At 41.2% G+C, this 15168-nt stretch overlaps 1 protein-coding gene across 1 annotated transcript in view; it reads right to left on the reverse strand.

Moving 5' to 3' along the window:
- Window positions 1-14860, reverse strand: part of tmem121ab (transmembrane protein 121Ab) — a 57617-nt gene extending 42757 nt beyond the window's left edge. Inside the window, exon 1 of the mRNA XM_058756126.1 lies at window positions 14632-14860. The gene's annotated coding sequence lies outside the window, so the exon portion shown is untranslated. The remainder of the gene's footprint in view (window positions 1-14631) is intronic.
- Between the last annotated feature and the right edge of the window lie 308 nt (window positions 14861-15168).

Genomic DNA, 15168 nt, shown 5'->3' on the forward strand with positions numbered 1-15168 from the left:
TTATTTGGTTTGTATTTTTAATTTTGTTAATTGAATTTTTATTCATTTGCTTTTATTTTTTTGTGATTTAAGATGTGAACACATCTTGTTGCTTACTTTTGGAAAACACAACAGGTTTGGCACATGGTGGTTGATACAGACATGTTAAAGCTATATTTAATAAAGTCATATGATAAAGGGTAATTATATATATATATATATATATATATACTGTATATACTCTCTCTGTGTATGTGTGTGTGTGTATATATATATATATATATATATGACCCTGACTTTATTAAATATAGGTTTAACATGTATCAACCATCATGTGCCAAACCTGTTGTTTTCCAAAAGCAAGCAACAAGATGTGTACACTATCATTATATATAAATAAATACACATTTATTTTTTACATTTATTTATACCTTGTGTGATTTTGTTTAGGATGGAGACAATTCACCACTTGTTGAAATCAATGCAATTTGACTATAGTTTGATTGGACTCACAGCCTTTGACATCAACAACAGCAGATATGAGAAGTGATTTTCCTTCCCTTTGAAACTTGATAACCTTGTTTGTTTATTTTACTATTCCAACTATGGTTGCGTTTTCATTTAGCACAGTTTTATTCCCTGCTGTCCACGGTTAAAATGGGTCACAAACCCACTGTGACTGCTGGGTTGTGACCCATTTTCGGTCCACGGCTGTAAAACAGCACTAGGGATGGTTTCTGTCTGCTACCATCAGATAAAATGAGTTCCTCTGTGCCTCCACGAATCTTCTGCCTTTTGCTCATGAAGAAAAAAATTCTCACTTTTTGAGCCGGCTGCATTAACAGCATGATATCTTGCGTATTAGGTTACATGTAGGGCCCTGTGATTCCTGGAAAACTCGGACAGAATTGCAGAATCCATTAATAAAAATGGAATTTACTGTATAAGACGGAATGTCATGGAATTTGTCAAATTGTGGATGAATAAATCAAAAGTAGGTCAGTAAACTTAAATCAAACCGAGATATGGCCTAGCATTTGTGAATATTGAACTGCAAAAAGAATATTTAAATATGATTCCTGCAAATATGATTTGATGTGAATGAATTGCACATCAAAAAAGTTTGGTTTAACTTGTTTAATGTGACAGAAATATATTATATGTGTGTCTCAAGGCAATAATAATACTAATTTTAACAATAATGATAATACAATTATTAAACATTTTTTTAATGAAGAATCATAATTTGTCTTTCATTCTTTGTATTTTAACAGTAAATCTTTGATGTCCAGAACTTTGTTTCCCAAAACAATTAAAGGGTTTGTTCATTTTTTTATTTCATTAAAAGATCAATTAAATTAATGCTTTATGCCTTCATTTAATTACGAGAAAAATTAAAATATACAACACAGAATTTCTGGGGGAAACAAAGGGCCCTATTGGTGAAAAAATAATATAATAAGAAAGAAATTAAGTTGAAATCAAATGGAATTTGATACCAAACTAAAACTTCATAGTGCCTAAAAATTATTTATTTTTGTTGAACTTTTAATAAATTGTTGAATTGTACAAGTTTCATGATTTCAATTAATTAGATATTTTGATTACTAAAATTATTTAACCGCTACAATTGGGTTGAGTAAAATCAAAATGGAAAAAAAAACCCCACAGAATCGGAAAAAAAATAAAAAGGAATTTGGGAAAAAAAAAAACCTATTGATAAATTGTTGCTAAATTGTGCAAGTGTCACGTCTGGACAAGCAGTAACAATCTTCTTTAATAATTCTCAACAGAAATAGTCTTTCCACAATGGGTTCAAAACGATCACATAACATAAGATCTTCACACTGAGGGATAATAAATCTTATCTTGGCTCTCCTTTAGGTGAACACGGGTAGGAGGTAGGAGTCAGTGGGTTCCAGCAGTCCAGAAGGTAGGTAGCGGTATGAGACTGGCCTGCAACCTTGAGATCAACCAACGAGGGAGTGAGGTGAGTTTCAAGATATAGTGTGCAGGTAAGTGGCATCAGGTGGTGATCAGTAATCAGGTGATTGTGAATTGAATGCAGGCCTTAGAGAACCTGTCCACAACGACTAGTATGGTGGTGAAGTCATTAGAAGGCGGGAGATCCGTGGCGAAATCTACTCTGATATGGGACCAGGGTCGGCGTGGAATCGGTAGTGGAACCAGTTTGCCCTCCAGTAAGTGGCGTGGAGTGGATGTGATGGCGCAGAGCAAACAGCCCCGGACGTAACGGGCGACAACTTGGGCCATGTTGGGCCACCAGTATTTGTTCCGGAGGAGTGAGAGGGTTCGTTGGCTGCCTGGGTGACCTGATCCCGGAGACGTGTGGATGGAGTCCAGCAGGGTGAGACGTAAGGTGGTAGGTACATACTGCTTCCCTTCTGGACCTCCCGGCGGAGCGGGTTCTGTCCGAGTGGCGGCACGGATCTGATCATTCATCTTCCATATAATAGGGCAAGCGAACACAGTGGGTGAGAGAATGGATTCAGGGTTCTCAGGCGATGGGTCTGGTTGGTGAAGGCGGGATAGGGCATCGCCTTTGAGGTTTTTGTGGCCTGGACGGTAAGTGATGGTCAAGTGGAAGCGTGTGAAGAATAGGGCCCATCGGGCTTGTCGTGGGTTTAAGCGTTTGGCTTCACGAAGGTATTGAAGGTTTTTAATGGTCAGTTATTACCTCGAAGGGATGTTGCGCGCCCTCCAGCCAGTGCCGCCACTCTTCCAGCGCGAGTTTGATGGCCAACAACTCGCGGTTACAGATGTCATAATTTTGCTCCGCCGGGGACATCTTTTTGGAGAAATATGCACATGGATGGAGTAGGGGGGGGGGTTCACCCTTTCATTGGGACAACACAGCACCGATCCCTACTGTGGAGGCATCCACTTCCACCACGAAGCTGCGGCTTGGATCCGGATGGGTCAGAGTAGGAGCGGTGCAGAAGGAGGATTTCAGCTGGTGGAAGGCTTGTGTGGCTTGGGGTGTCCAGGTGAGTGTTTTGGGCTTATGTTGGAGGAGAGAGGTCAGGGGAGCTGCAAGGTGGCTATAGTGGGCGATGAAGCGCCGATAGAAATTTGCAAACCCCAGGAATCTTTGTAGGTCCTTGATGGTAGTTGGGAGTGGCCAGTTCTTTACAGCGTCCACCTTGGCGGGATCCATCTGCACTCCTTCAGCATCTATGATGTACCCTAAGAAGTGAATTACGGTTTGGTGGAACTCACATTTTTCAAGTTTGAGATAGAGATGATATTGACAGAGGCGTTGGAGTACCTGGGCTACATGGCTTTGATGTTCTTCGAGATTAGGTGAGTAAATAAGGATGTCATCTATGTAGACGAGCACAAATCGGTTAAGCATGTCCCTGAAGATCTCATTCATGAAGTTTTGGAAGACAGATGGTGAGTTCGAAAGGCCATACGGCATAACCCGGTATTTATAGTGCCCGGTGGGTGTTATAAAGGCCGTCTTCCACTCATCTCCCTTGCGAATACCAATTAAGTTATAGGCGCTGCGAAGATAGAGTTTAGTGAAGAGCCGGGCTCCACGGAGTTCTTCTAGGGAAGCGGGTACTAGTGGTAGCGGATAGGCGAATTTGACAGTTTGTGCGTTGAGTGCTCTGTAAATCAATACAGGGACGTAGTCCCCCATCCTTTTTTGCCACAAAGAAGAAACTGGATGCCGCGGGGTGAAGTAGAGGGACGGATGAACCCCTGTTGTAATGCCTCCTTTACGTACTCCTCCATGGCAGCGCGCTCCCAGATCGACAGGGGATAGATACGCCCTTTAGGTAGTTTGGCCCCAGGCAGCAGGTCTATCACGCAGTCCTATGGCCGGTGAGGTGGAAGATGTGTCGCAGCGACCTTGCTGAACACGTCCTGATAGGCGTGGTAGGCTGAGGGAATCTGGACGGACTTATGTGATGTTGGACTCTCGATGGTGGTGGAACCGAGCGTGATGGAGGGCATGGCCTGGCAAAGAACCAGGAGGCCGGTTAGGCACTTCTCAAAACAGGAATTTCTCCATCGAAGGATCTCCCCCCCAAGTCCCAATGCAGTTCTGGATGGGGTTTAGCGAGCCAGGGCTGTCCTAGGACCACGTCCACAATGGCTTCCTCCAGGATAAGGAAAGAGATTTGCTCTTCGTGGAAGTGTCCGACGCGGAGAGTGACCTCCGGAGTGTGGTGACGCACTAACCCCTTCCTCAGCGGTTTACCTTGAATTGTGGAGATTTGATACGAAGTGGTGCTGCGGAGTCGAGGGAGTTGGATTTGGCGGAGACTGACCGCGGAGATGAAGTTTCCAGCGGCACCGGAGTCGATGAGGATTTTGACTGGAAAAGAGCGGTTTAGGTGTATGATTAGAGCATCACCATGAGGGATATCAGAGACATCAGGGTGGAGATGGACCGTACTCACCATTGAGCGTGTGGGGCGAGTCGGGCAGGAAGACAGAGAGTGATTCTCGGATCCGCAGTACAGACAGAGGTCTTGAGAAATTCGGTGATAACGTTCCTCCGTGGACAGGTGGTAACGACCCAGTTGCATGGGTTCGGGCGTTGGTGGAGCGTTTCTCGGCGAGACAGGGGCGGAGGCATCTTCAGTGCGGCAAGCATTAAGTGTGCAGTGACTTCTGTAGGAAACTTTCGAGTCCCACGGTATCATCGATGATCGACATTTGTTGTCGGATGGATGGTTCGAGACCCCGTCGAAATGCTGCCAATAGCGCAGTTTCGTTCCATCCACTGCTTGCCGCTAGAGTGCAGAATCGAATGGTGTAGTCGTGAATGGACATATCGGCTTGCCGTAGCTGGAAGAGCTCATCGTGCACTGAGATGGTGGAGGCAGAGTGACTAAACACCTCACGGAAATGATCGATAAAAGCATCCAGGGATACTGCGAATTCCAGAGAGCCTCAGCCCACTGCAACGCTCTTCCCGACAGCAGAGACATGAAGGCGATCTTTGCCCGATCGTTCACGAACTGGAACTCAAAATACAAGGAACACTGGAGCAGAAAGCCACTGCAGGCGGCCGCCTCGCCGGAGTAGATCGCCGGTTTGGCCATGGGGCATACGGAGGGAGACGGTATGACAGGAGGCGGCAGAAGAGATTCGCGGAGCGTGCGAACCAGTTTGGCGAACGGATCCGGTGTCGGGGGAGTTTGAGCCTCCATGATTGTTTCGCTCTGTCTGGATGTTTTCCTTTTTTAGGGTTGATCTTCTGTCATGTCTGGACTGAGAGACAAACAGTGGATAAGCAGTAACAATCTTCTTTAATAATTCTCAACAGAAATAGTCTTTCCACAATGGGTTCAAAACGATCACACAACATAAGATCTTCACACTGAGGGATAATCAATCTTATCTTGGCTCTCCTTTAGGTGAACACGGGTAGGAGGTAGGAGTCAGTGGGTTCCAGCAGTCCAGAAGGTAGGTAGCAGTATGAGACTGGCCTGCAACCTTGAGATCAACCAACGAGGGAGTGAGGTGAGTGTCAAGATATAGTGGCAGGTAAGTGGCATCAGGTGGTGATCAGTAATCAGGTGATTGTGAGCTGGTGTAGGTGGTTGATGTGATGGGTGGATCTGTGACAGTAAGCTTCATGATTTCAATTAAATAGACATGTTTTTGATTACTGAAATTTTATTTCAATTAAAATGGAGTCCAGAAAAATTTAAACGGAAAAAATAGAATTTGGATAAATTTGGGAAAAAATAAAACAGATTTAATAGGGCCCTAGGTTTTGTAGTATCTGGACTGTGTTTATGTGCATTGAGTATTTGTGGATCGTTATGCCACATCACTTTTTGATTTCTTAGCTTAGATTAGAGATGAATTCATTACCATTCAAGCAGCATTATCACAGGGTGTCATATCTGAACACACAAAAGCCTTTTCCTCTGCGAGCGGCCCATAAACAAACACATAATAGAGCCATTCAATTATCGGCCTCGAGATAAACCACCAGTGGGACTCGCCAGTGTCAATAATGTTGATAAAAGAGATTCAGAATGTATCTGTCACACACATCAGACTCGACAGAGAGAGGAAACATTTACGCAGAATGCAGCTGAAACCTATTTAAACCGAGCTGCAAGAAAATCATCTCTTCTGTTTTGGAACCGCTTCGTTCGGGTGGCAATTTGTACAGTTTATTTTCTTTCAATTTGAAGAAGCTGGAAAAGGCAAAATTCGGCCTCAGGGAAAAATTGCCTTGTTTTATGTGCAAAACAGTCTCATTATCGCATGATCCCAAATAAGATGATGAGTTTTAATATTTCTGAAACAAAGCGATCTCTGTAAGATCTTACAGTTTATTTCACTTCCATTTGAGTTTTTTAAATTCACCAGTCAGAGATGAGGAAAGGCTCCTTCTGATTTTATTACGTTTTTTGGCAGTAAGAAAAGCCATTCCAGGAGAACTAATGATAGACCAGCTAAACCAACTTGGATTGAAGTGAGTGTATGTGGTAATGTGACTTGCCTGTGTGACGGATCACAGCTCCGTTTGCTCGCGAGCCACAATTGGATGTAATGACATGCTACAGAATTGTGTGCTTTCAACTTAGTAGCAACCGTTTGACGAGAGTCTTTCTCTTTTTTTCAATGTCCTATCGTGAGCTCTATATAAAAATGATTTACTGACTCTGGTGTCAGAGAAAGACTTGCACAAAAAACCCAGACCTGAACTACTTTGGGATTAATTGGGAGTCTGGCAAATTGCAATTTAAACACAAAAAATATTTTTGAATATAGCAGCATTTCCATCCCGTGAGTTTAAAAGAACAAAATCATCAATTCTGAGGAAATTGGTTTAAAATAGAAATGCAAATGAAAGCTGTGTCCCTTGGGGGAGTCACTGTGGCTCTTTTATTAAATGTAATAAATGACTTGTGGCTTAGAATGTGTAACCAATCATGTGAGCTAATTGTTTAGTCACAAACTAAGAAGGGATTTATTTAGTAAAGTATTTCCATTGTAGTTTATGCGCCTTATCTTATTGGATAAAAAATTTACGTATATGCATGTATATGTATGTATGTATTTATGCATTTTTTTAACTTAATTTTATTTTATTTTACTAGACATGCTAAAACAATGATGGGAACACTTTATCCAATAAATTCCTACTGTAAAAGGCAACCAGCTTCAGCAGGTTTTTGAGTTTTCTCAACTTGTTTTTGTAGGAGATTTATCAGTTTTCTCAACTTTTTGTTGTATAAACTGAAAACAAGAAGTTGAGAAAACTCAAAAATATTGGTTGCCTTAAACTTTTAAGTTTTCTCAACTTTTGATTTTTTTTTTTTTTACAGTGTATACATGCTTTACAAGGAAATAATATTTTGGTGATTCTGCTTAAAAAAAATAACTTCCATGTGTTACTTGCCATTTCTTTGTAATTAACTGTGAAATTCAATAGCAATTTTTTGAGCGAAAATTGTTTCACCACTGTTTTTTTTCTGTGAAGAAGAGTTTTGCAAAATTTAAAAAATATTATTAATGTTTTTTACAAAAAGCCGTGCATTATTCTCAACATATAGCGCGATCTGAACCCTAAACAACGTTTTGTCAAAAAATCCGGTCCACTTTCAAGGTATTGCGAGTTCACGTTTTACAGCAGAAGCCGACAAGTGCCCTTGTTGTTTTTGAACAGAAGCCGATAAGTCCATTTTAGCGAATCAGCGCGCTGTATTCAGGTCAGGTGACAAGGCTCCTTTCACTTTGAAAAGACGTGCTAGCTGAGAGGAGTTTCGTCAAAGTTGGCTATTATCCATCGAGGATGGATAATTTCAACAAACTTGATGAACCTGTGATATGTTCTTCAGGGTGTAAAACCTTTTCACGGAACCTTGCAAAAGCAGCACGTTACAATGGTGAGGGGAAAGCTCAGTGTATTCCGTATAATCATAACAAAAATGCTTGTCTGGTGTCTACATCGTCAGCTGAGGAGATTACAAAGATTAAACAAGTGTTTTTGTTTAACTCTGAAATTCTGTCTATCTGTCTGTCTATCTATTTTTATTTATTTTTTTTGCAATAATATGATATGAATGTCATAACTATAGATAGATAGCCTTTATGCACACATACCGTATTGACCCGAATATAAGACGACCCCCCTTTTTCCAGATGTACCTTTTAGTCTAGGTGATATGTGAAAATAATGCTAAGTTAAGTCGTGACGTATTGTCAAGTATGGTGAACCATACTCGAAATTGGTGCTCTGCATTTAACCCATCCAAGTGCACACACACAGCAGTGAGTAGTGAACAAATGCACACACACACACACACACACACACACACACAGTGAACACACACCCGGAGCAGTGGGCAGCCATTGCTCCAGCGCCCGGGGAGCAATTAGGGGTTCGGTGCCTAAACATTTTCAGAAATGGAGCCATCGCAAAAACTCCTCGTGGTTGCCATAGCGACCATTTTATTTTCCGCCATAACCAAATTATGTATTTTGTGATAACACAGAAAATGTGATGTCTACCCCTATGTTTTGATGGTCAAAGATTACAATGATACCATATACAGCAACATAAACTGTTCAGGTGAAGAGTTAATGGTGAAATCAGCAATATGAGAAGGAAATCACAGTATCTGAGCATCACAGTATCACAGCATTCACAAAAGTCCATATTATTTCTATTAATTTTTCCTTTCTTTGATAATTAACTAATATTTTATTCAATAATACATTAAAAGATTGTTTTCAATTTACAATCACTCCCTGGGGCCAGAGTTGTCTATTATGTTGTCCACAAGGGGGAAGCCAGAGTCCTGCATGCGGGTGGGTACATGCAGGTGAACCACTAATATTTGATGTAACGGGTGGAATAATATTTATGTGTAGGGTGTGGTGCGAGTGCGGGCTGGACAGTGACAAGCATGGCCAGGTTGTGGGTCCAGTAACCAAGACTATTTCGACTCGGTCCAGTACACGCTGAGCAATGTAGCCAATCGCGCTGCCACTGATTGACAGCTGTAGAGATTATATTAAAGGGAGAACTCTTTGCTTGCTTTCCGTGTTTAATCTATTCACAATTTGAATAAAAGTTTTAATAAATGAGTTTTGTCTACCTCGTGTAGGAGATTTAACGCAGGTGCGGTTCGGGTACCAGTTTTTATGTCAAATGGGTTGGGTATGGGATTAAATTAGTGTTGCTGTCAGATAATATGTCGGGTGTTCTGTTAATTACTGCGATTGTGGGAAGATCATTTCACCAGCCAGGAAAGGTGAACGAAAATCCCTCTCTGTGATGTTACCACGAGACATCGCTTACTTGCAGATATCAGGATTCTGGAGGGGATGTAGATTCGTACGACTGAGTGGAAGTAGAAGGGTGCTGAGCCTGTGGCTGTTCTGTACGCAAACATCAATGTCTTGAACTTATAGTCAGATAATCAGTGCAGGGAGATAAAGAGAGAGGTGTGACTTGGGCCCTTTTGGGCTCATGAAAGACCAGTCATGCCGATGCATTTTGAAACATTTGTCAAGGTTTGATTGCGCATGATGGAAGCCCAGCTAGAAGAGCATTGCAATAGTCCAGCCTAGAAATTACAAGGGCCTTGGCAAGAAGTTGTGCAGCATGCTCTGTTTGGAAGGGCCTGATCCTCCTGATGTTGTGCAATGCAAACCTGCCTGATCGAGCTTTCTTTACAATATGGTCCTTGAAGGTCAGCTGGTCACCAAAGAATAATTTTTGATGAACCTAGCAGGATGATGAAATCGGGCTGTAGAGTTGGAGTGGCAGGCAAGATGAGAAGCTCAGTTATTGCCAGGTTGAGCTGCAGGTGATGATCCTTGATCCATGCCGAGATGCAGCTACTATTGGATTGTCTTGTTGAAATGAATGATAGAGCTGTGTGTCATCAGCATAGCAATGGTAGGAGAAGCCATGTGCTTGTATAATGGGTCCCAGTGATATAGTGTATATGGTGAAGAGGAGCGGTCCAAGAACTGATTCCTGAGGAAACCCTGTGACCAGTTGATGTTTTTTGGATACCTCTCCTACCCAGGAATCCCTGAAAGACCTACCTGTGAGATAAGATTCAAAGCAGTGGAGTGCAGATCAGGTGATGGTAGACAGGAGAATCTGATGATTCACAGTGTCAAAAGTGGCAGATAGATCCAGCAGAATAAGAACTGATGATTTGGAATCAGCTTTCGCAATCTGCAGGGCTATATTGATCGACAGTAAAGCAGTCTCAGTTGAAGGACCGCTTCTGAAACCTGAGTGGTTAAAGTTCAGTTGGTCATTCTGTGAAAGAAATAATGTAACTGTGTCTATAAAATGTGTGAACCAAATGGTCCATCCATTAGAATAACAAAGGAACAGCATTCCTCAGGAACGTCTTGAAGATTGCAGGATCTCCAGTGGGAAGGTCCTAACAGTATCTGTTGTTTCTAGCCCTTTTGTCTTCAGGTATAAAATTATATCCCACAGACAGAACTTTGGGAGAAGCTAGGATTCATACAAGGATTAAGATTGTTTGAAGGAAGACATGCTAACGTCACTATTGATGAACTGCTTCACTACCATCTTCAATAAATTATTTTCCCCACAAAAATTTTGGTCAAGCCTACTTAATTTTTTGTATTAGAGAAATCTAGTACATTGGTGAGCCACCCAAAAGACTGCTCAGCAAAAATACAGTAAAGATGATGATGATACATGGGGCAACATTTTAGGTTAGAAGGGGTAGTATGCACTGGCCTGTTTAGACAGATATTGTCTTGACAAGAAGTTAAAGTGGATCATAAAGTGTCAGTTGCTGTATTTACATCCAGAGATGAGAAATGGGTGGGTGAGGGAAGAGAGGATGACACTACAGAGGAAAGATGGAAGGGTGAAAGGGAGCGTAGGTTTTGCCTAAAAGTAACTGGTAGAGGAAGTGGTGGCACACAGGTAGTAATATGTAGGTTAAATGTAGTAAAGAAATGAGCAGAGATGTTGCCTGGTTTGTTAGTGCTTGTGGTAGTAAGCCATTTGAGATCGAATGAAGCTAGGAGTGGAAGTGGAAGTCTGCAGTGTAAGGCTTCTCCAGATAGATTTCAAAGTCACCAAAGACTACAAGTGGACTGCCATCCACAGAGAATGAAGACAGCAGCACATACAGCTTCTCTATAAAGGTGCCCAGTTGACCAGGAAGGCGATAAATCATTACAATATGGAGTTTAACAGGAGTTGTTACCATAATTGCATGAAACTCAAAATAATTTTTATTGCATAGGGAAGAGTGGGTTGAGTATTTCCAATTATTAGAAATGAGAAGACCAGTACCCTTCCAACCTGACGGAGGGTGTGAGAGAAAGGGAAGTTGTTAGAGAGAACAGCAGGGGTTGTGGAGTTTTCTGGACGAATCCAGGTCTCAGTCAAGCCCAAGATACTAAGAGCAGACTGAGAAGCAATGTCCAGCATGAAGTTTGTTGACAGCTGACTGACAATTCCAGAGAACCACAGCAGGTGCAACAGAAGAAGTGCAGATAGGACACAGGTTAGCAAGAGTGCCGTCTGCGTGTGATGTTAGAGCGTTGTTGAGAGAGAACAAGAATGTATTGGAAACACACTACCACCTACCTGACTCTGCCTGAGAGGTAAGGAAAAATACATAAAAAATTTTTTTATATATATCTCAGAAATATATGATAGTATTCTTGAAAACAATCTTTTAATGTATTATTGAATAAAATATTAGTTAATTATCAAAGAAAGGAAAAATGTATAGAAATAATATGGACTTAATGCTAATGTAAATGCTGTGATACTGTGATGCTCAGATACTGTGATTTCCTTCTCATATTGCTGATTTCACCATTAACTCTTCACCTGAACAGTTTATCGTTGTAATCCTTGACCATCAAAACATAGGGGTAGACATCACCTTTTCTGTGTTATCATGTTTGGTTCAGGAGATATGACACAAAATACATAATTTGGTTATGGCGGAAAGTAAAATGGTCACCATGGCAACCACGACATGTTTTTGCGATGGCTCCATTTCTGAAAATGTTCAGGGCCCAAACCTGTACAATTGTACCAAGTTTCATGCTTTTATTAAAAAGTGAACATATCACCTCAAATTTTGCACATATCACCTGGACTATTTTGGAAAAAGGATTTTTGAAAACCAAATCTTGTGTTTTACTGAGATTTTTTCTTAAATAATTTTCATATTGCATATCTTTCCTATTTAATTTTTTTGTTTTGAAAGTATGGGGAAGACAGGTAGAATGTACCAACAATCACATTTTAAAATATACACTTTTTGATACACCATAAAAATAACAGGCAGCCCATCTGAATTATATAACATTTAGTCTATCCATCTCATTGTAGCCTACCAAAATTTTATTAACAGTAGGAGTATCTTATTGTAGTCTTCAAATCTGGGTACCGTCTGTTACTAGTTGATATGATTCTATAGGGTCTTAATTAAAAGTCTATAACATACTTTGGTTAAAATTTCTCAATGGTAGTGTAAAAAACATCTTTTTAAATGTGTCAAAATCAGCTCTGTTTTTAGCAAGCCATTATAGTCCATGTTGCTTTAAATGCTAATGAGCTCTGCTGACCCCGCCCCTCTCTTCTGTGGGGTGACAAGCAGTACTGTTTACTTTACTGTTTACTACTACATTATTAGGAAAGGAGATTTGCAAAGATTCATAAAAAAGCCCTTATACTCACTTCTTCTGAAGGTGAGGCTGGATCACGAATGATTCGTGCGAACATAGCCGCATTTAGGCAGATTGGGGATCGGATTCACTTCAAAGTGAAAGTAATGTTAATCCACTGCGTCTTCAGCGGCTAAGATGTCGGGAGTAAATGACAACTGCTATATTCATTCATTACATCCAACAACAAAACACCTCAATCGCTTAATCTTAGACATCTTGTCTTCCCCTGCACTGGAGTCGACTCAATAGCGGACAGCTCTCAGCTCACTCAGGGTGGGTCTAAGGTAAGACGGTCTTGTCAATCAACTATCGTGGGAGCGGCCTGCGAAGAACTATTCTGACAGGAATCTCAGAACAACCTGATTTGAGAAAGGGGATTTTAAAATAGGGATTTAAAAACACTGGGTGGATTTTTATCATTATAGGATGGATGTGTACACACACTTCCAACACACATTTATGTTCAAACAACTTGAAAAGTGAATTCTGCATCTGATGACCCCTTTAAGCACGGTATATCTGGGGATTCCAGATCCCCAGACCATCGCTGGGTGATCTGGGGATCTCTCACTTGCTCTTCCTCTTCATCACTGGGTCTTTATTCCTGGGTTTGTGCAGGACAGTCAAGCTCATTCCCACCAGAGTTAGAAACCCGAATAAAAAGAACTACTGCAGTGAGGTTGGAAGCACAAAATTCTCTAGAATTTCACTGTATGGTGTAGCAGTGGTTTACGATTGGATTGGAATTACTGGAATAGCTAAACCCATTCTTTAAGAGTGGAAGTCTACATGCTTTTGGCTGTATAGAGTGCAGATGAGATCCTGCCTAGAGAAAACAAGAAAACACTTCTACTGTCAACATGCTTACGAAGACTAGTGAAGGTCTTTCCCCTTTGTTTTCCCAGTCTCGTACTCCTCAGAAGAAACAAACCCATCACAGATCCTATTTGAAGCAACTTTGTAGCACTTACAAGGCGTGTTGGTGAACAGGGTCATTCCCCAGAGAAGCAGCGGCTCAGTAGTTTCCACGGCACTGAGGATTCATAAATCAAACACTGGGCTGCGTAATATCATAAAGTACTCAGAGAGGCTTCCAGGGCTGCTGCTGCTGCGTATGTGTGTAATAAACTTAAGAAGCCAGTAGCAACAAACTACTGCAGCGGGTACAGACAGAAATGACCACAAAACACGAAGAAAAGCACAGGAGCGGTCTCTCAGAGCGCTGGGTCTCAACTGGTGGGTCGCAGGTCTGAGTTTGATCTGATGGGTCACAAATAGCAGGGAAAAACTATCGTAAATGCAAAAGAATAAAATGCAACTTGCTGTGTGCATCGTTAGGACACTTAAAAAAGAAAAAGAAATCTGTCTCTTATTTTTTCCTCTTGACATCAAAAGCAATATATCTGATATTTTGGATATTTGAATATTAATACAGTTTCTGACTTATCTTGTGTTTTTGCTACAATTATACTTGTGCATGCACAACATTTTAAATGAATGCTGTTTACAGCTGTTTCGGTGGTATTTTAATACTTTTGCTTGAATTTTCATGTTTACTTTTAAAAACCTTTTTTGTTTGTTTTTAAAAACTGCTGTTCTTTTATAAAATGCATGCTATTTTAATACTTTTGAATGCATTTTCATGTTTCATTTAACAAATCTCATGCATTTTTAAAAATGGTTTAATTCTTTGAGAAAAATCACTAAAAAGCATGCAAAAATATGCAAAATGTAAAATTTTGAAATGACCAAACACTTTTGGTCCTCACCTAATGTAAATCTAAAATCTGAGTCCTGAAACAAAACCATTTGAGAGCCACTGTCAGATACTCTTACTTTTAGTTAGTTCAGTGACATGCCGAGCACAAGTACTGGTTATTGACCCGTGGTGTGATTAATGAAGGCTGAGAGCTTGTATGCACAGATGAGTGGTGTCATTGGTCATCTCACCTCAGCTCTCAGTGTCTGTCTGCGCCGCTCATCTGACTGAACGATGCTTTTAATCCAGCAGGAGACCAAACCCGTCCGGCGTCTGATTCCATGAGGCTTCACAGTATTAAAATCCAACTCATGTGGTGAGACAGAAAACACTGAAGCGCTGCACGAGGACGATGGCGAGAGGAAAAGCCTCGGAAACAAACGTTTGCAGATAGAAAAAGCCCGTTTGGATTCCAGTGTGTCTCGCAGCTGCGCTCGGATGAAATCACGATGCAATTCACCTCATCCCCGAATGCTTGCGCTCTCTCTCACTCTCTCGCTCTCTCTCTCTCACTCTCTCTCACACACACACACACACACACACACACACACACACACACACGCACGCACACACTTTTCTTTTTTTTCTGTCTCTCTCCCCACATCTCCCTCTCTCTCTTTTCCTTTTTTTCTCTCTCTCCATTTCAATGCAATTTAGTGTGCTTTTATTGCCATGACATTTGTGTTGGCAATGCACCGCAAAATAAAACAAGTGCAAATGAAGTAAAC

This window comes from Onychostoma macrolepis, chromosome 20, assembly GCF_012432095.1.
Source record: "Onychostoma macrolepis isolate SWU-2019 chromosome 20, ASM1243209v1, whole genome shotgun sequence".
Classification (NCBI taxonomy): domain Eukaryota; kingdom Metazoa; phylum Chordata; class Actinopteri; order Cypriniformes; family Cyprinidae; genus Onychostoma; species Onychostoma macrolepis.